General features: G+C 34.9%; 1 protein-coding gene across 13 annotated transcripts in view; it reads left to right on the top strand.

Annotated features, from left to right (window-relative positions):
* Nucleotides 1–26,160, top strand: part of LOC120636036 (basement membrane-specific heparan sulfate proteoglycan core protein-like) — a 223,810-nt gene that overhangs the window by 80,672 nt on the left and 116,978 nt on the right. The window lies entirely within an intron of this gene.

The raw sequence follows: 26,160 nt of genomic DNA, 5'->3' as shown, positions 1-26,160 counted from the left end.
AAAAAGCCTCTTTGCGGCCTTTGTATTTTTCTTTATTTGAAGAATTAAGCTAAATATATTAGGTACTTGGATGGCGCTGTACAGCCTGATATTGCGTTCAAAGCGATGCCAGAATGGCAAAATAGATGGCGCTGTATCAGGCATTTAAATGGAAAAATCCAAACTTTAGTAATAATATCTCTATTAACACGTTAGAAATTCTATAGAAGGGATGAAGCATATTTCAGGTTTCATATAGTAGTTTTCCTCATCGACAAATGTGTAAAGAGTCAGTCAGAAAAAAAAGATAGATATATCAGAAATGAGGTTCGTAAAAGAACCGCTTTACCGACACCTCAAAACTAGTCCCAAAGTACATAAATTGGACAACCGATGAACGCTGGGTCCAAAGATACAAGGGCACCCTTGCACTGGTAAATGTAGTTTAGATAGGTGGACAGATCCCAGATGACAACGAACTAGCCTCAAAGTGATACTGGACACAAGCAGCACATGATCGTAGAATTTGGGACTCGATCTAAAACACCGTCTATTTGTGAAAACTTGTAATTTGCTACATTCTTCTACTTTACTTGTTCTTCTATTTGCTATTATTGGCTGTAATATTTCTTAAACAGTAAAAAAATCTTATAAAAATCTGATATACGGTAACGATATGACGATGATGATGCTATAATACGTGCGCTTAATTGCAATTATATACCTTACGGTTACCGAAGATGCAGCCTAAAGTAGAGCACATGGCTAGAAAGCTAGAAAAGCATTCTATTCACTACTTTAGTTTTGAAGGCGAAGAACAATAACAGTTAACAGAGAAAACTGAAGCATAAAGGGCGTTCTAGATCTCCGCGTATCATATGTCACACCGATCTTTCGTGCTATAATTGAGGGAAAAATGTTGTGATGGAGTAAAGTGAAGGAGGAACTTAAAGGTATTTCTTACATACTTAACAAACTATCTGAAATAGGGGTTTGCTGCTGTCCGCTGAGGAGTTCTGTCCTCTATCTCCAACCACAGTTTGGGCAAAATTAAACACATATTATAACCTCTTTAGTACAAAAACGATTATTTAAATCGGTTAAAATTTGTCGGAGTTATGGTGTAAAATCGTCAAACACTCATCCCCTCTCCCAAAGCAACCGAGCTGAATGTCGAGATAAAAAGTATCCTATAATACTTCTAACACTTTCAAGAATATGTGTACAAAGTTTCATGAGGATCGGTTAAGTACTTTTTGCGTGAAAGCGTAACAAACAAAATTACATTGACTTTTATAATATTAGTAGGGAATTAGGGATAGGGATAGGGATGGAGAATACAGGCTTAATGGCAACATCGTGTCTTGCAGTGGCTATTACTACAATAACCATTGAGTACCTACATACAATAACCATTGAGCGGTCTTATTATATCATGGACCAGACGTTTAGCCTCTGGAACGGTTCACGATTCGTTATTAAGTAACACCCGTATCAATAGCGTTTCAAGAATCGGACACTGTAATTCTTGTAGGGTAACCATGAACCAGAAGGAAGTACATTCAAAGTCAATGTTTTTATTTAAATATTTTAGAAACGTTTTGAATACAACCTTTTTCCATTGTTGATGTAATCATACCTATTCAACTACTGGAAGAAATGCTACTAGAATCAGTTATTCAAATATCAGATAAAAACAATTACAAACTAACTTCGTTACTGGTATATTACTTTTAATTAATAAGACGTAGTTAAAATAATTAGCCAAACAAATAAGATCATTCGGAAACTATTGTAATGCATTAATATGACGCTGGTCGATTTTTGGTGTAATTTTGGGTGGTGGGTACCACGTGGGTTTAAGAAGTTGACGCTGGAACTTGACGTGAATAAAATCATGCATTCATATTCTGGTGTTCAGTGTTACGAGCATTAAATTTTATTTAAATACAGAAACATTATGCCTCTCTTTATTACCAATCAGAACGGGTGTACAGATCATTAGTGCTCTTCTTTATAAATTTAACTTAAACAATAAACGACGCTGATTTTCCGATAAGACTTGAGTAACGTTTTAGCAAAAGAAATGAATGAATAAAAATGAAACCACGTTATCAGAGTGAAAAAAATTAATAGCGAAAAAATATGGTAGCAGATACATATCTAATATGCACTGAACAATAATTCCAGGTAGGAACAATTCAGCTGGAACGAACGGTCCATAAAATATTTAGCTGGCTAAAAATTTTTTTTAAGCCAGCTAAAAAAGCACTTTGGATGTAATGATGATTAGTTGAGCCTGTGATTTGGTTATTGGCTGATTGTTTAGGTTATCATGGATTCATGACATAACATTATAAACTCGATAAGTGTCCCCGCTGCGTCCGCGTTTGTTTCAGTCTTCTGAATACTAAGGAAGCTGTGTGTTTAGTATCCATAGGCTAAAAGCTAATAAAAACAAACATGTGTATGCTTGTTTTTTATTAGCGTTCATATTTATAAAGTAAGTATGCACGATAAAAAAAATGTTATACCTTTATTTATCCTTATATCAAACAGTCATAATGGTCACCTTATTGTTTGTATGTGAGGGTACAATGTTCTCAAAGATAGGAATGTCGAGTACGTACATATGAAGTCGCTCAAGTGCGATAATTATAATAAATTATTTATCTTAGCAATTGAAAGTTTCGATTCCCTCCTTAGTGTTATGAGAATTTTACACTAATAGAACTATGACGAAATCTGTTTACAAATATAATAACCGAATCAAACGATTTAATCTTGCATCTTGAAGCGGTGATAGCCCAGTCGGTAGGAGCTCGACTTACCTTTCGGGGTTCGAAACCCATCACGAAACTCTAACTTTTCTAAGTAAGGCGCATTTTAAGTTATGAAATATCACTTGCTGAAGGAAAACATCGCTAGGAAACATGAATGACTGAGAGTTCTCTATAATCCAGCAATCCGCACTGGGCTAGCTAGTTGTGGACCACGGCCTTAACCCCTTCTCTTTGTGGGAGGAGACCCGTGTCCGGCAGGGGGCCGGTAATGGGTTGATTTGATGATGATGAATCTTGGAGGTGTTCGTAAGGAACAAGTTGGTGGAAAATGTCTAAAATATATAAACAAAACCTTTGTAGAAATAACAGTAGTCAGTTGCATTAGTAGTCGTGCTTTTTGACTTTGATAATAATTTCTTAAATATAGTTAACGGGTACATACCACGATAATAGTGGTAACCGTGGTCAGTCCCGTCGTGACCACGACCCATGCAACTGGGTCGAAGTATCGACAGATCCAAAATATTATCTTGGTATGTACCCATTGAACTATATTTAAGAAATGTTGATTAACCACTAAAATCTTAGTTTAAAATCTTTGATAACAATTTCATAATTATTATCAAAGTCAACAAATTTCTCTTGCGATATAATGATGACGCCAGATCACTGGCGTCATCATACTACGTCACTAGAATCATCTAGTGATACAAAATCTTCAGTACCGGCTCAGTATTCGGATATCTACCCCTGTGCATCGGTGAGGTTATTGAAACGTATATGTAATTAAAATCGTTTAAGCTCACCCAGAAGCGTGGTGGGTCTAAAACCTGAAAGATATCTTAAGAGAAAGGACTTCCGTGCACAACTGGTAACAGTCGGATGATTATGACGATGTATAAATTACAGGCTGCGAGAAATGCGAGTACAAAAAATAGAGCAATTTAAACAGCTCCTAGCTCCTTAGTAAAGTACAGGTGAAGAATGGTCGTAATGATAAGCTAACACGAAATTGTACACCTTTTGTTCTTATACTTCGACCTTTGAAGGAAGGCATTTCTGACTGGTCGAGATTAAATCGGCGTTGCTAGACGATAAAAATACGGTATGTATATATTTTTTGCCTTACTAATAACTAGCTGACTCGTTCAATTTCGTCTCCACGAATTTCGTCGCTGAAAATCGTTGGAGCCGATTCCGAGATTCCAATTATATATATATTTATTTATATTTATATATATATATGTTATTTTTGCGACATTATATATATATATATATATATATATATATATGTATATATATACAAGAATTGCTCGTGTAAAGATATAAGAATAACAAAAACATACATAATTTTAGTAACTGTTACAATGACTTTGTAAAGGGGGTAAATAATTAAACTTTTGATAAATTTAACTTGATTTGTGCCAGATATTTTATTAAATTGGCTAGCATTTTAACAAATGTGCTTATAATTCTTATTGGATAGGTTTCAAGAAAAATAAAAATTCTCAAGACTTGCAGCCAATCTGTTCGGAACTCATTTATAACATTGGGCTGATTTTATTGTTAAAAATATGAGATTTTAAAATTCATACTGTAATGAACAAAAAGGTTTTATCAAGTTCTGTTGATTAATGTTTTATTGGACCGGACCAATTGGCAAACGTCATGAAGAAATTCTTTCAGCGGCCGGATTACATAGCGTTTTTACATTATCCGATCCGATATCGGTACCTACTAGTTTTAACAAATTCGGTATTTCAAACTTGCATGGACTCCTTTCGCTAAGCAAAAATATCTTCTTGTTCTTCTATAGATCGAGGAAATAACTTTGATGTAGTTAATAGATACTGATTAAGGGAAGTCAGTTAAATTTGATAGGGGTGAAGCCTACGGAACCACTCATAAAACATTTCCATATATATAAATACATGTTATAATTTTATCAGTAAAGTAAGACGAACTTCTATTGGATCACGTATTTCATAGCTCTAGACTATGTAACGTCGAGTTTCCGGGTACGATTCCGAGATTGAATCCAAAACGGTGTTGGGTTATTCGGCCAATTCGAAGTACCAGCTCAGAATTTTCCAAGTTTTGTGTACCTACCAGCTTCCGAAATGAGAGTTTTAACCGCTGCGTCATTGGTAGGTCGTAAAGGGGCAAAAAAACACTGGATGCTGTTAAACCGTTTACATTCGTTATGAGTGAAACAGCTTCGTGTTTATGATGATGAGTTTCGCAATCCGGGCGCAATATCATAATTTGGTACTTATTGAGGCTAGAGTGGACAAAAGACAAGATCATGCGACAATCGCATCACTGACTAGTAGAAAAACATATATTTGATCGCTACTGACAAAATTAGCCTATTTATGTCCAACTGTTGGACACAGGCAGGAAGGCGGGTATTAGAGTATTGGGCTTCTAAGTTTATAGTGCAAATCATTCGTTGAGGAAATAAAATATTTAGATAGCAATCATTACAATACACCTAGCAAATAATTTGTAATGTAGAAAATATATTCTGGTGTCATGAATATTTAAACAGCAATTACATATTACTACAATGACTAGTCTAACTAATTAAGGTTTTTAATTTTTACTCATTATAAAGATGGTAAAGTTTACTTTAAAACTGTAGAAAATGTTGATTGTTCCAAAATTATGCTTTACAGTTCATCGGATTAATGGACAATCAGTTTGGATTTTTTTCTCGTTTCAAAACTGTCTTGTCTTGTCTACCATCAATACTATTCCTGAAATGTCAAATTAAGTTTGGTAAAAGAGAATTGTCTGGTTAACAGGGTGTTTGAAACGAATGAAATATTCCTCAAAACAAAACGAGAATATATGGAATATTTAGTAAGCACCTAAGTTAATACCCGTGTAATACCCAAAGATAAAAAACAAACTGGTAAAGTTCGCCAAGGAATTTTTAAAGTCTAATAATTCAAAATACCTAATAAGTTACCGAAATGGTAAATAACGGACTCTTATTTTTTTCTCGCAACCTTAAATAAAGGTAATTATGAATGCCAATGACTTGGAATTTGCAGTGGTTACAGCTAATAATTAGCAAATGATGTATCTTTTATATTGAGGAAAAAATTTGTGGACAAAGTCGCGTGACAGCACTAGTCAATCTTATATAGAAATTCACGTTGATTGTCGGGTGCTATTGCGAAACCAGATAAATTTTTTGTCAACTTTCTGAGTGAACACGTGACTCCAATTTTTTGCGACTTCCATGCTAAAGTGTACTGGCTCTTTGTTGTACGATTCGTACCTACTTGGCTGGTTTTCATTTCATAATACGAATGACCGCAAACAATTGAAAACGTGTATCCTTAGAGACCAAATATAAGTCGGTTGCTCGGGTTAGCAACGTTGACCCATATCGGTAAATAGGTGGGCGCCTTTGGAGGTTTGAAGGAGAGTTTGGTATCCGGCAGGGTCAGCTTGTTAAATATATGTGACAAGTTGTATCAAGATCGATTCATCGGCTGATACGCTCGCACTTGTAATGATAGTTTGGTAGTACAGAAATCATCTGACTACAGTTTTATTATAGATATATATTATTATGTAAATACAAATGATATCTCCAGATAACACTTGGCGCCAGTAAATCGATAAGCACTGCTAAGTGTGCAAATCCATTAACACGAATTATTTCTAGAGATCTTATATGCTAGCGAGTTACGTCCAATTTATTTCAATGAAAAGTTCATGGGCTTGCCTATACTTGTCACATATAAAGAGGCTGTGACATGAACAGAAACAATGAGCCTAGAACTGTTCTAATTGAGTATCACATACCTTAAATTTGTCTCAATTGAATGTAATAAATATTTCAAATCAGTTTTTTTATCAGTATTATATATATATATATATATGTATATATCTATTTTCTTCTTTTCGCCCTTAAGCCAAAATGTGGTGCACAAAATGCCTTCTTAAAATTTGAAGATCGATTACCTGCCTGACTTAACCTTCCTTTAGAAATTATCTGTGTATCCTTTATTTAATACTACCTGTTGCCCGCGACTTTGTCTGCGTTTGATTTTGTTTTTTGATTTGACATTCAATTTAGTTTTAGTTGTAAAAAAATTTAAAGTATTCAGTATCGCTAAGCCTTACAAGAGGGGTTTGCTGCTGTTCGTTGAGGAGTTCTGTCCTCTATCTCCAACCACATTCTCTTAAATACATATTATAACCTCTATAGTATAAAAATAATTATTTAAATCAGTTATAATTTGTTGGAGTTATCGTGTAAAATCGTCAATCACTTTCATCCCCTCTCCCAAAGGAGCCGAGCTTAATGTCGGGATAAAAAGTATCCTATAATACTTCTAACACTTCCAAGAATATGTGTACAAAGTTTCATGAGGATCGGTTAAGTAGTTTTTGCGTGAAAGCGTAACAAACAAACTAACATTGGCATTTATAATATTAGTAGGGATAGCGATTAGGCATGCAAAAGTTTGTTTGTTTTTTGTCCGTCCTTCGCGCCCTACTTACGCAACCAATGAAATTGAGTTTTGGTATATGGTTAGTTGAAAGGACGGAGAGTAACATAGGCTACTTTTTCCCAGGAAAACGCGGACTTAGAACGCGGTAAACAGCTAATAAAAAATAAACATATAAAACAATAAGTAGTACAAAATTATATACGTGGTCAAAAATTATTGAACCAGATGAAATACTATAGTAAATTCTGTGATCTTACTAATATTATACGCGATAACCGAAAGCTTATTAGGTAAACATGAGATGTGCTCATTGTGTTATCTTGACCGTATAACCTATTTATTATCAGGTAGGTATCTAAGTTGAGTCTTCTGATAGGTTCATACGAATGTTCAATGTCTGTCAAAATGCGTTAAGATTGTGACGCAGTAAATAGATTCCTGGATTAATTTCACAAGATGGATTCAATACAGAGTAAACATATTATAGTATCATATTATCATCTTAGACCAGGGCGCGATTGGAACCCTCGTAGCTTTAGTTTTAAGTTTACGATTGTAGTTATCGCCATCACTACTCACTGCTATGTACACATTTTGTATATAATAACGCATCAAAAGTGCCATCTATGTGCCTATTTGAATAAAGATATATTTGACTTTGACTTTGACTTTATTAAACATGATATTCTCCTTAGTGGCGTAGCAGTAAACGTTAGTATACGTAGCAGTGTGAGTAAGTGCAGCAGTGTAAGTAAGTGGAGCAGTGAGAGTTAGTAGGCGAAGTTGTGAGTGAGTAAAAAAGACACCGATTTAAGTTTTAGTTTAATTAACTATACATTATTAAACTATACATTATTAACCCTATTAACCCCTAACTATTTTGTGAATGCAAAAAAATAATGTAACGGAACTTTATACGCATCATCGTCGAATGGTGCTATATCAGTTAACAAGAATAAAAAAAAATACCTGTATTTGAAAGAGCTCAGTAGAAGAAGTAAAGGAGCACGAAAACACATTTTGGTTTGTTAAGTACTTTCAGTGGCTTTGAAAACATTATTTATATTTTTGGCTTTTGTTCTGTTATTTTCGAAACATTGAACAAAATTGCTATGAAAAATTCACACTTCTTATTTATATTATTCAATTATTAGTCACCGTACGAAACCAATATTGTCAAAATTTTAATCGGACCTATTGGAAAGTATCACCTAAAGATGAAAAAAAAACACTCAAATCAACGAAATCTTATATAACGATAAAAATGCATACTAGCGGACCCCAGCACCATCTGTCGGGCTGATTTGTGAATCTAAACCATCCAGGGTGCCACCCAACGCATACCAAAAAATGCATTCAAATCGGTCTAGCCGCTTAGGAGGAGTTCAGTGACATAATACGCAAACAAGAAATATATATATAAGATATAAATAACATCGAATCGAATTGTCAAAGTTCATTTTTTTTGAAAATTGCTTGAAACGGTATAAATCATACATCTGGGACCAACATGAGTGAATGTATCTTATTCAATCCAACAAATTAAAATCTATACCATAATCCTAGACCTGTTACCGTCCCAGTGCTGGCCATGTACCCAGCTCAAATAAGAAAAAAAAATCCAAAAATAAAGTGTATGTGCGGATTATTATTAAATTGACATGCAACTAAACCACTAGATCCTTGCCTTTTTATCAAGGCTTTTTCCTATATATAACAAAAGGACGTTGCTTTTGGAAATCTGAGAATCCCAGCATAGTGGATGAATATGATCGGTGCGTGCTAGGATTCGAACTCGGCCTCCCGAAAGTGAAGTCAACCTACCTTTCAAACCCTACATTATTTCTGAAAGAGAGGATATATCATAATATGTCTTTTTATTCTAAGTTGTGTGTGATCAATGTTATGAAACAGCTTTTACCGTAACAATGCATATACATTTCTTCATTAAATGTAAAGATGCAAATTAGTTGATATCCCCTAGTCTAACTCCCAAATGAAATATATTTAAAACTCAGATTTTTTAAAGTAGGTAATGAAACATTTTCTACTTTATTAAAAAGGTTTTGTATATACCTAGATAGAGTTTTCTTTAGAATAAGATATTAAAATATGAATTTAAACTGGATCTATCCAACTAACAAACTTGTACTATTATTTTTTATTACAATACTTTTATCTATCAGTGTCATGTACTCTTTGCATGTCAATGTTAATAGCTACTTTTTTTTCTTTAAAACGTACCTATGTTTGTTCAATGTTTTTCAATCAGGATAGAGCAAAGATCATTGACCATTCAGCCCATTGCTTCGTCTAATTTAGGATGATAGATTTGACAGCTTACATTAGGGATTAAGTAGGTACTTTATAATCGTTACTGAACCTTTTCGAATAACTTGGATAGTTTTATGGCAATGCTGTAAGATGTGTTTACAATTTATGATACAAAATATTTAATATCTATGAATTTTATATGCCACACAACTGGCAATAATCACGTGTAATGATTTATTTTAAAAACTAAAATAGTTTTTTTAAAAAAATGATTACGTGATAGTTGTGAATGACTTTGATATCTACAAGAAATAATAATATTGTGACCGCTAATTATTGTGTTGATTGAATATTCGAATTATTTCATTTCAAAACCGATTTCGATAGTCTGCAGTTTTTCGTTTCGTTTTCGCAGTCAATAATTGGGAGGTACGGTCAACATAGTACGACATTATCTGTAATATAATTTACCACCAAGTATATATATAGAGTTATGTAATTTGACGCAATCTTCGAATCGAATGTTTATAATTCAAGTAGAGAAGCTACTTGAATGAATGAAGTAAACTTGATAGCGATCACGGGTCAGAGTTTAATAACTAAACGAAGCCAACCTATATAATTGTAATTTTATTTTTAAAACATCGAGATAATTTTTTCACTATTAGAAAAATAACATTATCATTTTTTATAAATATAACTGATGAAAATAATTTAAACAGTATAATTTATCTTAATTTCATCTATGGCGGTTTTTTTAAACATCCTAGTTATTGTCAACGTTGACATGTTGTTTTATTCTTAGGTTAGTTGCGTGTTTTCAAGAATCGATATTCTGTATTATAATTGCATGTCTCTACTGTGTTTAAAACCCATGCCTAACTGAGCCATTACACGAGTCTTTCTATTTTCAGGCGCTTAGTGACATTGCAGTTTCAATGTACCTATCTATATAAGTATTATAAAAGTATCGGAAAATAAAATCTGATTATTATTGTTACTGTTTATCTTTAAAATGCTTCAAGTTTATGATAGTCATCATCATCATTCTCAGCCTAGGTATGTCCCACTACTGGACAAAGGCCTCCTCTATAATTGGAAAGAGAGATTTATGGTAAAGACTCTCTGTTAACCTCCAACCTCAACAAGGTTAAATCCTCTCACGTTTATAATGACATAGGTATTAGTTATAATAACAGACTACGAATTTAACGTGTTCTTGAGAAACTGGGGTGGACATCACCCGTTCCCTCACTCCAGGCTTCTACTGACATTTTCTTGAGAGGAATGCTACCAACACCTAAGAATTTTTGGCTCAACCCAGGAATCGAATCCATGATCTAATGATCCGTAATAGAAGATGCTCACCACTACATCGACACAGCGGTATATAGCATGGGGAAAATAAACTGAAAATTAAAAATTCCACAGAAGGCTTACTATCGTCGCCTCAGAGTTTAAGTATTCCAAAATGTGTATCAAATATCTTGTCTAATTGTTCTTAAATCTATGAAGTTCTGCACAACAAGAAAAACAAATTATGGTAAGCCAAACTTAAGACCAAATAGTTAACATGCACGATTAAAACGATGCAAGTAAGCCTGAGCTCCCAGATTCCAAGTCCCCAATAATAACCCAAGTCTTTTATAAAACTAACCTTACGTTTTAATTTCCCACTTCTGCAATGATTTACAAGGGCTTAACGACATTGTATCGTGCAATTATACTGGTATCTTGTCATTAAAGTACCTACTTAATAAATGATTTCCTCATACATTCTCAAAGACCATTAATATGATTAAACTTAAGATAGCTGCATCATCAGTTTAGAGGTTTTCATGTATGAATATGGATCACGAGGATTTTGATCCCTGGATCGTCACAAAAAATACTCAGCTCCACCCCGGACTAATATGAATAAACTGATTGTTATTTAATGCCCATTACTTGTGATTAAAAATGATCGTTTCCTTTTTAAATATTTTTTCGCAATAAGATGAGTTATTGTAACTTATTCATAAAGGGTATATGGATCTGTGGACTATTTTCTTGATTGACTAAACAACAAAATATTGTCCTTCATGCGTAGATGCGTATGTATTACGTAATTTTGTGCACGCGAATAATACAGCTCGTTAGTGCCTTTTGTTGTGATTTTCTTTCCATATACCATAATTTAAGGCAACAATCTTATTATTAACGAAATTAGATAATATGGCCTATGTTAATTTTAGATAAAATATCTCTCTAATGGTGAGGTTAAAATCAGTTCGGTAGTTTCAGAGTTTATTGAAAACAGATTAACAAAGCAAAGCTAACAAACTAACATACAAATATTTGCTGTTTATAATAAAGTTAGTAACGATGAAATAATAATTATAGAGTTATATTAAAAATATTCATTGTTTATACCTCCGCAAAATAAGGCTTGCTTCAATCCATCATTCAATCAGTTTTATTTATTAGCTGATACAGGGGTATTAGTTTTACAGAAAAAAATATGTAGAACCACAGAACAGCGAGACACCGTGAGCGGTGGTATCCTTATGTGGTTGATATTCCATCAACACGCTCGAAACGTTTTTTATCCACGTTTCTGAAACGTACCGCCAAGATGTGGAACGCCCTCCCGGCAACTGTGTTTCCTGCCACGTTTAATATGAGTACCTTCAAGGCTAGTGTGAATAGGCTTTTTCTAGGCAAGCGTGCTCCAACCTAGACCTCATCATTGCTTTCTAACGGGCATGATCGTTAATAAAAAAAAAAACACGCAAATTTGGCATGCAAATTATTATCCGCTCGTTTTTATGCTTCAATAGGTAGAAAAATAGGGATTCCATATTAGACGTTTGAAACTGTAAATTGTATGCCGTTAGTTTATATTTCCTTATTTACCTACTTGAATACTATTGCTTGGTGTAGGTCTCAAGCTGACCGCAGCCTGGAAATATGAATAACTAGAATTGAACTAATAATGAAAGGGTCGTTTGCTTAATGTCGATCGGTAATCGAACTCTATCTGAAGTGAGAATACAAAATATTGTGTAGGCCTATCTTTGTCGCCAAAGGGTGTAATGGCCGAAACTGAACCTTCTATTGTAGTCGAACATTTTGGTTACCTTTGTGGATGATGTACCTACGATATTATATTACTATCTGAGCGCGTTATTGTTCAACTATATGACTGAAATTCATTAACTGCTGCAGCGTTAGAGACAGTCTTTTGACATAATATATGGACAAACTTTATCAAGCGAAATAGCGATTTTGATAGCTCCCCAAATAAGGGCCATCTTAATTCAAGGCATTGATGTGACTTTGGTTGTATGTTGCTAAGACTAGAGTTACATATGTGAGTTTTACTTATGGATTTATGTACAGTACTCACGTACTGTGAGATAAACTTGTGTAATTTAACAAAATGTATTCTGTGGTATGATGTATATACCTTACTGAGCCTTATATACGCTTTATTGAGTTAAAACTAACAAAAAGAGACTTGCGTGTGTTTAAATAAGTTGCTTAAATAATAACATTTTGATCGTAGGTGATCAATCCAAGCTATTCGTGATCAAGCAAATTCGCTGACATAAAATAAGTTTTTCTATGAAATTGAATACAGGAGCGATAGCGTGCTTCGCTTCATTTTCCATCAACCCGCAACCGATGTCTCTCATCCATAATAGGTTATATTAAATTGCCAATATTGCTCCGATTAAGTACCAATAAGTGTAGTACATTTTGTTCTAGCATGCATACATATATATATACGTGGTCAATACGCTGGTGTAATCTTATTCTTATTTCTTAATGAGAGTAAATAATTTTGAAGATTTTCCTTGCACAGTGTTGAGCGATGCGGTTTAATAAGTTCTGAGCAAATTTGGGAATTTTCCGGCGTGGCCTGCTGGGATGCTAGGGTCGCAGCTAGTTACCAATACCGACGAAGCCGTGCCACTAAGTGTTTAAGCGTTGCAGTAAGATGCCGCGTTTAACCGATTAATAGTATAACGTATATACGTACGTAGAATATAGTAAAATTATATATTAGAGTTAATATAACTACCATACACTTAACAGGTTACGCCGATACCATCTAAGACTGCATCATTACTTATACCTCCTTGTGAGTTGTGAGTTTTCAGTCAAGGACTAACTTTTAGTGGTAAACTTGTTAACAATATAAAATCGGAACAATGGAACGAAAGAATTACAAATTCGGAAAGAATCCCTAAGATATGGGAGCTATAGCAATTTATATACTATGCGATCCTAGTTTGTTTAAAAATAATTAAATTTTAAAACCTTATTTCTTGCCGGCTGCTTCTCTGTAGAATCTGCCTTGCGAACCGGTGGAGTAGAGTCACTAAAAACAGACAGACTTGACGTTTCAAAAAATGCTTATATAAGGCCTACTTGAAATAAATGAATTTTAAATTTTGAAATTTTTTTGAATTTTAAAACCTACTTTCAACATAGTGTACATTATTCTACTAGTCAAGCATATTCTTTTGATACTCGTATTGAGGTAGTTGTAAAAAAAATATATAATTAACCATTTTGTGGAAGCGGCCATGGTAGATTTGTAATTTGACATAGTGTATGGTGTTCTACTAGTCAAGCCCCTTCATTTGATACCCAAATTGAGGAAGTGTTAAAAAATGTGTACCTAAACCGCAAACATAGCTGAGAACACAGACGTATTCACCTTTCAAACAAAAACTAAATCAAAATCGGTTAATCCTTTAGTGAAATACTAAGCCACACTGCCACAGACAGACACACACACACCCCGTCGCTTTTGCGTCGGAGGTTATAAACATATTATTCTCGTAATCTTCTAATTAAACAAACATTATTATTTCGGTACGAATCACAATTATTTGAAGGTAGGTTAATATATCAGTTTGGATAACTTACATTAGATCTAATTATTTAAACTTTTGTTTATCGCACTTAATAGCCACACTAGTATGAACCTAGATAACCCCATTTAGAAGGCCGATTGTTGTTGTGAAACGCAGATAACCACACGTTTCTTAGGCGTGCTGCTTATTATAAAATGTGTTTTATACGTTTTTAATAGACTCATATGATGCGGCTATTAATGTATAATTTAATTGTCAGGAAGACTTATTTGGGACTATGCAACAATACAAATCATCAAATTTACACCATAACTCCGACAAATTACAACCGATGTAAATAATTATTTTGTACTATAGAGGTTATAATATTTGTTTAATTTTGCCCAAACTGTGGTTGGAGATAGAGGACAGAACTCCTCAGCGGACTACAGCAAACCCCTCATTTAAGGCTTAGCGATACTGAATACTTTAATTTTTTTTAGATCTACATCTAAATTTAATGCCACATCAAAAAAACAAAATCAAACGCAGACGAAGTCGCGGGCAACAGCTAGTACATCAATATATTTCTTGCAAAAGATTGAGAAGTAATTAAAAAAAGCGTGGTCGCTTATTAAAATTTTCAAAACTACGTTTGTCAGCGTGTATTGAGTGGAATAAAAGAGGATCGCGCTGCCTTAAGCGTATTAGTTTGCATTTCTTTTACATATTTTCATTTTGTTTTCTAAAACTTAAACTAATCATAGCTATATAAGGTATCCATCCACATCATATGTAGCCGATGTAACAACACAAATTTTGTTAATTAGAAATTTACTAAATCCTTCCAGGTTCAACAAAACACAGTCATTATGTTATACGTGTGTGGTATTAGGTATTTTGGTATTGTCTGTAGTATCACTAATTCAGTAGTGTCTAGATAAAATGTTACAGGCTTAACATTAGTGGCGTTAATAAAACATCAGGTGATAATTTACTCCTGCGTAGTGGATGTCAGACCGGGCTGTTTCCGGCATGTCGCGACGCGTCGCTGCGATCCTGGCAGTATCAGGCACATCTGATTTATAACCAACCTGAACTCCCAAGTCTCAACTTAGATTCGCTTAGAACAAAGATAACTCGATATCGAAAAATATATTTTTCTAGGGAAATAATAATTACAAACTGAAATTAATATTTACAATAAATATAAGGCGTTACTTATGGGCATGGTACCCAAAATGCTGGCGCTATTGCCCCTTTGAATTGCTGGACTTAGCCTTTGGGCTAAATAAACGCTAGCTCTTGGGTCACCAGACGTAAGGACCAATTTTTGGGACACGGTGTTAATAACATTTTTCGTGTCCGAAACCATGGGCCCAGAGTCTCAAACGCAAGCGCCGCAAGAACGTAGTTATTACAAATAACGGAGTATTTACGGCGCTTAAGCATTTGAGCAGATTTGGCAGCTGCTGCCGCTTTTTGGGACGTACTCGGCAAGTGAGAAGCTGCCAACGTATCAACGCAGGTCGCATCCCACACCAGCGCACGCCCTATCGACCACGGTACTATAGTCATACCGTCTGGGCTCTTGCCATCATCCCTGAACAGATCGATGTCAGAATAACTACTTACTGAAACAATTCTAAGACTCAGATCACGAAGACACAGACCGTCTTTATCTTTTTCTCAGAGTTACACTTGCATCTGCCCCCCTGCTCGGTGGAATAGTATACGTAGACTTTGGAACTCTCCACAAAAGACCTAAGTCTTATGGCGGACGTCAATCTCGGCTAATCCATATTATTATTTTTTTGTACTTCAACAATTTTCTTAATAAACTTCGGTATTAAAATGTTCCCCTCATGAACTTGAGAGCAGAAAACAAAATTGGGATATTTTGGTACAAGTACTGTGAATCGTCAATAACTACGGCAAATATCAATACATTTTCGAATAAATTAAGTCTCTAAATTGGCTACCCATCGATATAATAAATTACTAATTTATAAGCTTTCTATGGCTACCTATACTGGTTTGAAAGGGTCGACTTCGAATAGTAAACTTTATTCGCATATTCGAGTTGAATATCGAATAATAATTAAATATTTGCACATCGCTTTTCACGATAACAAACCTGGTGCAGCCCCATTGCATTGTGCATGCTTTGTAAGGTGGCTAAATTTACAACTTAAGTGTTTAATCAGTAAAGGGAATTTTACGGGAACTTCCATTATTGGTTGAATTTTGACCAACCGCGATATTAGGTTCTTGAAATTCGAGTCAAATAACAAGTATCCCTCGTTACTGGGACGTGATAACAAATGGTATTTTTATGGCACGTTATGACGCAATATTTACACAATTCTATTAGAATCAGTCAAGAGGTTAAGGAGTTGTACAGCACGCATCACTATTCATCTCATTGTCGCCAACGCGCGTCGCTCGGTGCCATTATTTATTATTGGTGGTGATTTATTGTTACGATTCCTTACGAAGTAATTATCGTGTATGATACATCAATTTGGTACGTAAGCGCAATGACATCAGCTGCGATGGTAACAGTCAGCAGATGATAGCTAGCAAACGAGTCAAGTTAATTAAAATCATGACTTTTGACTAATGACTATTTATATTGTTGTGATCATTAAGACTTCCATGTTCTATTTAGCAAATATTAAACCGACCAACCCGCATACCAGCAGCGTGGTAGGTCAACGGCCTACATCCCTGTATTCAATAAGAGGGGACTTATGTCTGAGATTTAGATAGAGACAGACAACATTTAAAAGCTGAGATGTTGATGATTTTGTTTGAAAAATATCCATAATCGATCTGTATTTACAAAACGGATTACGCTATGAGTACGACCCTTAGTTAACGCGAGTTAAACCGAAGGCAACAGTTTCTATTTGATAAATTGCAACATGGAATCTAGAACAGTTAGTTAATTAGGTTTAAGACATCATCAATATGTGTTGAAGATGATATGGAGAGACCTTAATTCATTTCAATTATCACATCACAAATAGTAACTAGGTATATTGTGATGTTGGAACAATATTAGCCAGAATAATGTAAACAAATGGAATAGGTGTTATGTTATTTTTAGGTGGAACGGCCCGTCTATAAGGCCCGTAACGTTGCGTGCACTACCCTCGTTTAACAAATTTTATGACAATCTTCCGACTTAGTATCGCACTTTTTGTTTAAACTGTCTATCAATTCTAATGCATGCCGTATCATGTTTTTAGCAAGGAACATGTTTATGGCACTGTTTATGCAAGCAAAAAGACGTTAGTGGTTTCGCGTAGTTGAGACACTTAAGTAATATAAAATAGGTCTGGATTCATACCTATAGCATATGCGCTTGAATTTTAGGAAACTTCATGTAAAAAATATAACGGACGGTTTGAAAAAAATTTACCTAACAGAATATAGCCGGTTTTTGTTTACGGTTTTGACATATTTTATGATGTGCTGTCATCCCAGATGTAAATGTGTAATAGATGTATAAATATTACACACTACTGTATCGCTCTTAAATAAATGAAACTACTGTATCGCTCTTAAATAAATGAAATAAAAATAAATGTTCCGCTTGCAGAAATTCGGGCTTAGATTCGCCACTTTGACCCAATGCGTTTGTTCCTGATATAAGTGTCAGCCAATCAGAAGGCAATGCGGTCGCTGTCAATGATTCCAGCTAAATCCCCCTCCTTTGTTAGCCATACGTCAGTTATACTTTGAAACGCATTAAATACTAATTCGGTTGGGCATAAATCCTGAGTTTAAATTAACCTAAACTGATGGATCTAAAAGCAGAGCAATCCTATTTTCATTGCTTCCAGCCGAAAAGTATACAGGTGAGAACCAATCCTAACCTATAAAGTTTACGGTAGGAATTGTTAGTAATGAAATTATTATGAGAAAATATGTCAACATTAATTTTTAAACATCATGGCTCAAAACGTGTCGCTGGAAACAAAAGGCCCAAGACCGTAGAATTTCGAACTGCCTAAAGAGACCTATGCCCAGCCGTGGACGTCAATCGGTTGATATCTTTATATATAAAAATGTTATGTTGGTTTGTGTGCGGTTCAAAAACTCAAAAATGCACCGATCGAAATTTCAGCGTGATATATAATCCGCATCAAGGATTGCTTTTATCTATTTTTTGCATCAGTCACATATCCGCGACCGCGAAACTACAGTTTTTTTAACGATCGATGTACCAGCGACTGCGCCATCTGCCGAAAGCGAGAATAACACTCGCTGACATGTAATGTATTCTTTATTTTGTTTCTCATTTCTCACTCATTCCATAAAATTGTGCCACAGCGAAGCGTGGCAGGGTTCAACTAGTAATGATATAAATTCCTTTAGCTAGTACCTAGTACTGTTTAGCAATAATTCATATTCCAGTAATGTCAACTGGCTAAATCTGTCGTCAAATTAACAGAACAAAGCGTCATCAGAGTCTTATCAACAGCCTGTCAGTGCTAATATAAACACGGAGAGATGTGAAGGAATGCACACCCTTACTGTCATCATCTTAACCACGATAAATTACGTCACTATTCAACAGCCAGCGTATCGCTTATCTACATTGCATACTCGTACGCATACAAAGACTATACGTTACGTAACGAAAACTACGTAAACGAGAACTAGGATTTAATTTTTACCTTTGTTTTGTCATATACCATAATAAAGAAAGTTTTTTGAGTTTCTACTCTCGATCTGAAGTTTATCCAAGAAATTTCAACATAAAAACCCCAAACCTAACAATTTTGGATTCAACCCGAGTATCGAAACCTAAACCTCGTAATCCTTAGTTCAATATGCTAACCACAAGACCAAATAACGCTTATCTACATCGCGAACAAGTACATGTATAGAAATACCGAGTTTTTTTACTAATGAGTTTTTATTCTTTGAGGAGCAATAGAATAGTGATCGAATTTTATCACAATCTTTATTCTTCAAAAACAAAAACAGTTTGAAGCTCAAAATTCTTCTTTATATAATCTTTAAATATCGTGAAAACAAGTTAACAGTATTATCATAGTATTCAAATCCAATAAGCCATTCTAGTGTGTAGCATTCAGTGCCTTTGGCGGAAAATTTTGAAATAGAAATCTTTAGTGCAGACAGAATTCAAAACGTTGACATCTATCAGACGTCTATATTAAGTAAATTCTACCAAGAGGCTATAACGTATCCATATGAGTTAGCTTTATTAACAAGTTAGCTTTTTTTTTTTGTATTTGGTCTATCACGACAGCCAGATCAAAGTTAACAATATCTTAATTTGCACCTAAAAACATGCAGTTTCTTTTTACTCTGATAGTTTTCTTTTAATGTTTTCGTTCTTGTTTTCATTACATTTTTACTCTTGCATTTTTACCCATCTACTTTCCAATTGTGAACGTCTGAAACTGCATGGAAAAATGTCTTGTCGCTCTATTTCTTAGTTTTTCGCATGTGACCTTGATCTTTTCAAAGTCCGCTGTTGTAAAACACAGCTCATGGGAACAAGAAGTATTTTTGACTAACTTCCAAAAGCATTTGGTTCTCAGTCCGACATAGTTACTATTCGTTGATGTTCACGCATTTTTTAGAAACAGCTTATGTTTAGAACTCACTGTTCTCCGTCTGTCATATCTTGTGGAAGCCTTTTGTTTTCCTAAACTAAAAATTAACGTCTGTCCTTCCAATATCTAATAACTCTAATAAGGTGAATTGCTTGCTGAGTTAGGACGTAAAGTAAGCACAAAAAAACAAACAGACACACTTATTTTTATTGGTATACTTTGGTTTTTCTCTCTTTGTTATCAAATCTTTTAAAGTAAAGCAAATTTAATTTGACCCACTTCCTGGTTTCCGATTAAGCTGCAATTTTGCATGCATAGTAATATGCAAATTGGATGACAATGTAATATTTAAAAAAAACTCATTATTCTGTTATGGATCTGATTGATGATGGAGCTGGAAGATGGCCATGGCCTACTCTTTAATGAAACGATGCCACCTCGTCGGGTTAGAGTTAGGTTTATCTTATTCACCTAAAATAATAAATAAATATAAAATCTATCTTTTTTTATTCTATTTTTATTGAAAATTATTTAAAGCTTGTTCTCCAAACTAGTTTTTTTTTGTATAAGGCTGTTTCATTAGGCGACCCGTATCGTTTGGTTACACTTATAATCTCTTTCAATCTTGTTTTTGACTATTATAGGTAAGAATGCGCAATGTACACCAACATTATCAGTTGACGTCATGTCTTGGTGAATAACGCCTTGGAAAAATGTAACATATATTTTTTTACGGATTCTTTTATAGGTGTATCTTTGGAGTAGGTACGCTTCGAATCAGTATTATCTTATTATGAGGAATTTATCAATTAAATATTTAAATACTACTATGTATAATAGTAAATTGGTGCTGTGCATTAAGATCGGTTATCACTATAAATGTGACAATAGTCGGGAACGCCCGCTTACCGTTATTTCCCGCCAGTAGCTGGTTCTATTTCCTCTGGTTCCTTTGGTGAGAATTACAGCTTTAATCTAACCTAACTGGTCCGTAATGACTCGGTGCACTCGATGAATTCGGTGACCTCGTCGACTTTGGTCACCGTCGCGTTCAGGTTAATGCAATGGCGCGGGGGCTCGTATGCCCTCGGGGCTAAATGACTTGAATGACTTTTGTGGCTAGATGCCTTCTGTGACTTTGGTGACCGTCCCGTACAGGTAAAATCTGGTGGCCTGTGGTTTCGTTTGCCTTGGTGGCTAAGTGACTTGAGTGACTTCGGTGGCTAGATGACTTCAGTGTCTTTGGTGACCCCCGCTTTTGGGCAAAATAGGAAGGCCCAAGACGTCTTCGGGTGGCTCGGGATCATGATAATGATGACGTTGAAAAATGATCATTCTAAATCATATTTCTATTTAACGGCCAGATCTTATATATTATTAGTAGTGTATTCATCAGGTATTTTTTACTCAGCAGTGTCAATGTTCTAAATAGGAGCGAGTCTCCCGTCTGGTTTACGCTGCTCATACTGAAATCGAGCTATTTTTATTTTAACTTAGTCCGAATAGTTGAAAGTCGATCAATAAGGTATAACTAATATGAAATTATTATAAGAATGCCAATGAGTGCTATTAAAAGTTCGGCGGTATGAAGTTTTAAAGTCTATTTTAATGTTTGTCTTGATGTAGATTCAGACACTTTCGGAGTATTTATATTTGATTTTAATCGAAATGAGAAAATTTGTACTACTGCCAGACTAAGATCATATAGTGGCGAGGTATATACCTTAAAGGATTGTTGGAGCTGCCACGTGTAAAGAAGGAACCCTTGCATTTTTAAAAAGAAATGTACTTGTAATTTTTTTATTTGATAGATACAATTTTACTGCCCATGTTTTTCGGAAGGTATAGTCCGCTAAAGTGAGGAAATCGTTTCAATCCCTAAGTATAGTGTGTAATTCAAGGTTCATAGACACATGATCCGTCAAATAAATACAATGCCACCGGGTTAAAAATTAATTTAGTCATAATACGATGTAATTTGAATTTGCTGTCATCGTTTCTCAACGGGACCTAATTGATGTAGGATTTTCATAATATTGCAAAAAGGATTATTGTACTTGAATTGACGCACCTTTGGAATATTGACTGTTAACGTACACATATAGGACAAAAAAATAGAACATCAATGGATGTTAATATTATACATATAGCAACACTTTTATCTCGTTTCCCATTCTGTATTCCATTTATATAATATTCATTATTCACCGTTTTCAGTTAAATTATTTTAGCTCGACAACAATACACCGATAATGCGTGATGAAGACACTTCAACTCTATTTGGCGTTAGGGTTAGCACTCGATACATAGGTCACCAACAATAATAGATAACGGTATTGAATAATATTTACTATATCGGGTGTTTTAGTTTACGAAGCGTTCTCTACATGCGTATCGGTAGGTATGAGCTATAACCACATTTAAAAAACGTATCAACTAAGAATATAGATCGATTTTGAATAAACTTCTTTACTATATTTTAAATTGTTTATATTCCAGCATTATTTAACTATTACAAATTCTCTGATAAAAAATTATGGATACTCGAAATCACTGCTCCTCGACAGAATGGGAAAGTTGATTTGCGTTGGGAAAGAAGTAAATCTGAAACTAAGTGGTAAGACCAACATAGGTAAATCAAGCCACCAACCAAGAGAAGACGCGGTCAAACATCTCTCTATAGCGATGATAACGTTTCTTAATCATGAGGTGCCATGAAGAGTGATAGCCTAGTGTAGGTCTTTGGGTGGGCTGCCTTCGAACCCTTGATTCCACGGTAAAGGAACAAATTGCGTAGAAAACTGCATGCATGAGAGTTCTCTATAAAGCTCTCAAAGGGTTGCGACCTCCACCAATCAGCCCCTGGCCAGCGTGGTGGATTACGGGCTAAACAGTTCTCATTGCGTAAGGAGACCCGTAGCCTTAAGTAGGCTGATTATGGCTAGATCTGATGATGATGACGATGATGGAATGGAAAAAACCGGGATTTTCGAAATATCCACTGCATATATCTATGCAGTCAAGCCATATTAGAGCACCGGAACAAAATAAACAGTGTGATCATTGGTGTCTATTGTTATTGAAATAGTATCGACTCCAAATCGCGTATTTGGACCGTGTTTGAACAGCGTTATCGAATTACATTTTGCCAGTTTGTCCGTCACCCTGTTATTTTGAACAATACCGATTCATTAAAACCAGTTACCTAACTCGATTTTATGATTTATAAAGAAGTTAGTGTTAAATAGGTATTTGTATGTCAAATTGCGATGTTTGTGTCGACTATCTTTTTGTTTTGTTTTGATTTATTGCGCCTATATTGTATAAACGCATGTCGGCTTACAACCATGATATAACGGCAAATATCATCGTTGAAAGCTGACATGTTATAATACTTTAAATAAACTTATTTTCACGTTTCTATTTCTCTCCGTTACTAACCTAACTGAGGTAGTTAAAATTTTAAATTAATTGGGGTGCAACAAACGAATCTAAAATTTAACTAGTAATATTTTAGAATTATTCAATTACGAGTGGTAGATGTCACTTACAAAAATTAACACAGATAGTAGTTTTTTTTTAATCAAGTCAAAACTTAATTTAGAAGAAAATAATGCGGTTTTTTTCTTCTAAATGAAATTTTGGCATCTTAAGATGAAGCTGGATGGACAGCAACGTATTAGGCATGTATATGGCTGATGCTCGCACACAAAAGTTCTTCTTAGCTAGGTAGGTACATATCTTACATAGAAAGCTAATGGGTGATCGTCATTTGTCCCAATCCTCTCTTCTCTCTCATATAAGAGTTGGATCGCGAGAGCGCTTAGAACTTAGCCCAGCACGCTTCTACAATTCGGTTTGGCGGGAGCCACCTCTATCATGGAAGAGAGAACAACACTCACCGCGGCGGTTCTCTCAAAGTATACACATTGACCTCTATGATTATCCATATCGTGGATACCTGTACCTTACTTAACGTTTGTTTTATTTTTTTGTTCATGTAAATAATTATTTAAATCGCACTCATTTGCATGTCATAAATTAATTGCCCACAGCGAAAATCGATAGAAAGCATTATTTTTATGTCGCATCTACAATTACACAATAACTTACTTTGTCGCGCGTTCCACAACATAACTATGCAATGTTAGGTATTATAGAAAAAATAAGAAATTACATATCATTAAAACAACTAATATTTAAATAATTGCATATATGAAAAACGCTTAAAATTTAAGTACGTACCGGGAATCAAACTCGGTCCCCGAAAGCGAAAAGACAGCCAAGGTATAAACTACTAGGCTATTACCGCTTCGTGTCGGTGAAATGAGTGAATTAGCTCAAAACAGCCCTTGTTTATTAATTTTGGACCACCGATCACTGTTTTAGCAAACACTAAAATTAAATTAAGACACGGAGTAATCGACTAATTTGATGTAGATACGACTTAACACAACCAAACATGAAAAACACGTGTTAAATTAATTACTTTCGTTTCAAAGTCGGTTGAAAAATATCTAGGTCGAAAGCAAGAAGAAAAATATTACTTAATACTATTGTTAGTTCAATAGTACCTAGTTGCTAAGCGACATTTTCTTTATTTTTAAACAGAATATTTTTTTTTTTTTTTTCATGAGAAGAAGAATATATGTAAGGAATTTATTGACGATTTAAAGAGTTGTACATTTGTTGGCGAAGCTGTCTCTACTCCAATCCTTCCCTGGTCATCTTTTTCTTTTCTTGCCTCCTAAAATTCAACCTTGGTATTTCTACCACATATTTTTCCTTTTTCACCAACATAATAGATAGAACGCCTATAACCGTTATAGCTCCTTTTCTATTTCTTATCTATCACGCTATGTAGGGTTGGCACATCATCTTCAAACTTGAGGTAGGTTGCTTGGGTTTTGGCGTATTTTTACGACCCACCGGCTGCTTAGGTCAAACCTATAGGAATCATTGATAAAAAAGGTAAAATCATTTTAGTACAGTTCCTAGCATATCCTAGGTCCAACCCAAAAGCAGGTTATTCAATGTCCACGCCATGTCCTCTGAAAACCGCTCCGTAGAGAGCGGGGGCACCGGAGGGCGGCGAGGATTTCACTTGTACGGTTTACGTACACTCATTACCGGATCAGCCGTGTCTCCAAAAGAGCAATCTGCTGAGTTTCTTGCTGGCTCTTCACAGTGGAATCTGCCTTCCTTATAAATTAGGAAACTACTTGAAATAAATGAATGTTGAATTTTGAATTACATATCCTTCACAGAGTAACAACTTTTATTTCGATTTAACCTGTGCCTTTTGGAGTAGAGACTTTGGGACCGTGGGGTCCGGTGGCAAGAGCTCTTTTCAAAGAATTATCGAAAAGGGTTATCGAGTCCGGTGATCCTACAGCGGGCAGTTACCTTGGCCAACGAATTAGTTTGACCATCCAAAGGGGCACTGCTGCCAGCATCTTAGGAACTGTCCCTCGCGGCGGTGGTTTCGAGGACTTTTTAGATTTCATTTAGTTTTAAATAGTTTATTTTAGGTTATATTTATAAAACAATTATTTTAAAGAATAAATAAATTATTTTTAATCGCCATTTAACCTCCGTACAATATATAAATTTTAATCACATCAATAACACACAAAACAGGTAGTATATTTTTCCGCCGCCAGGAGGAGCCCCACTCTACATCGTTACCATCAATCATCAACGTTTTGCTATTATAAAAATACTGTAGGTATCGTCCTACTATCAGTTTAATTTAGAGAGTAAAATTTGCAATCGTTTATCACTGTACGCCGTTGGAAAGCCGATTAAGTTAGGAAAGACTTTCAGTTTGAATTAGCGTCAGTGCAGTATATGGCAAATCCAAAGCCAATACTCTAGTCTGAAAATAAAAGAATAACACAATATGAGCATAGTATAAAAAAAAAGATTTACGTTGAATATGTAGTGATATAAAAAAGCATGAACAAGTAAGTATATAAATTAAAACATTTCCACATGGTGTGAATTGCGAATAACACATATCAATCCATTAGTAGATCTATTTATTAAAAAAATAACTGGGATTAAAAAAAATATCATGTCCACAATTCTTCAGTGCCTAACCAAGATTCGAAAAGTGATTGTTGCCAGTGAGGACTTATGGTCTGAACGTATGGCTTGGCCACCTACAATCGATGTATATTGGTGTACCAAGTTACTGAACCTT

The sequence above is a fragment of the Pararge aegeria genome, chromosome Z (assembly GCF_905163445.1).
Source record: "Pararge aegeria chromosome Z, ilParAegt1.1, whole genome shotgun sequence".
Taxonomy (NCBI): Eukaryota; Metazoa; Arthropoda; class Insecta; order Lepidoptera; family Nymphalidae; genus Pararge; species Pararge aegeria.
Note: the sequence above shows the minus strand (reverse complement) of the source record. Positions and strands in the feature narration are given on the sequence as shown.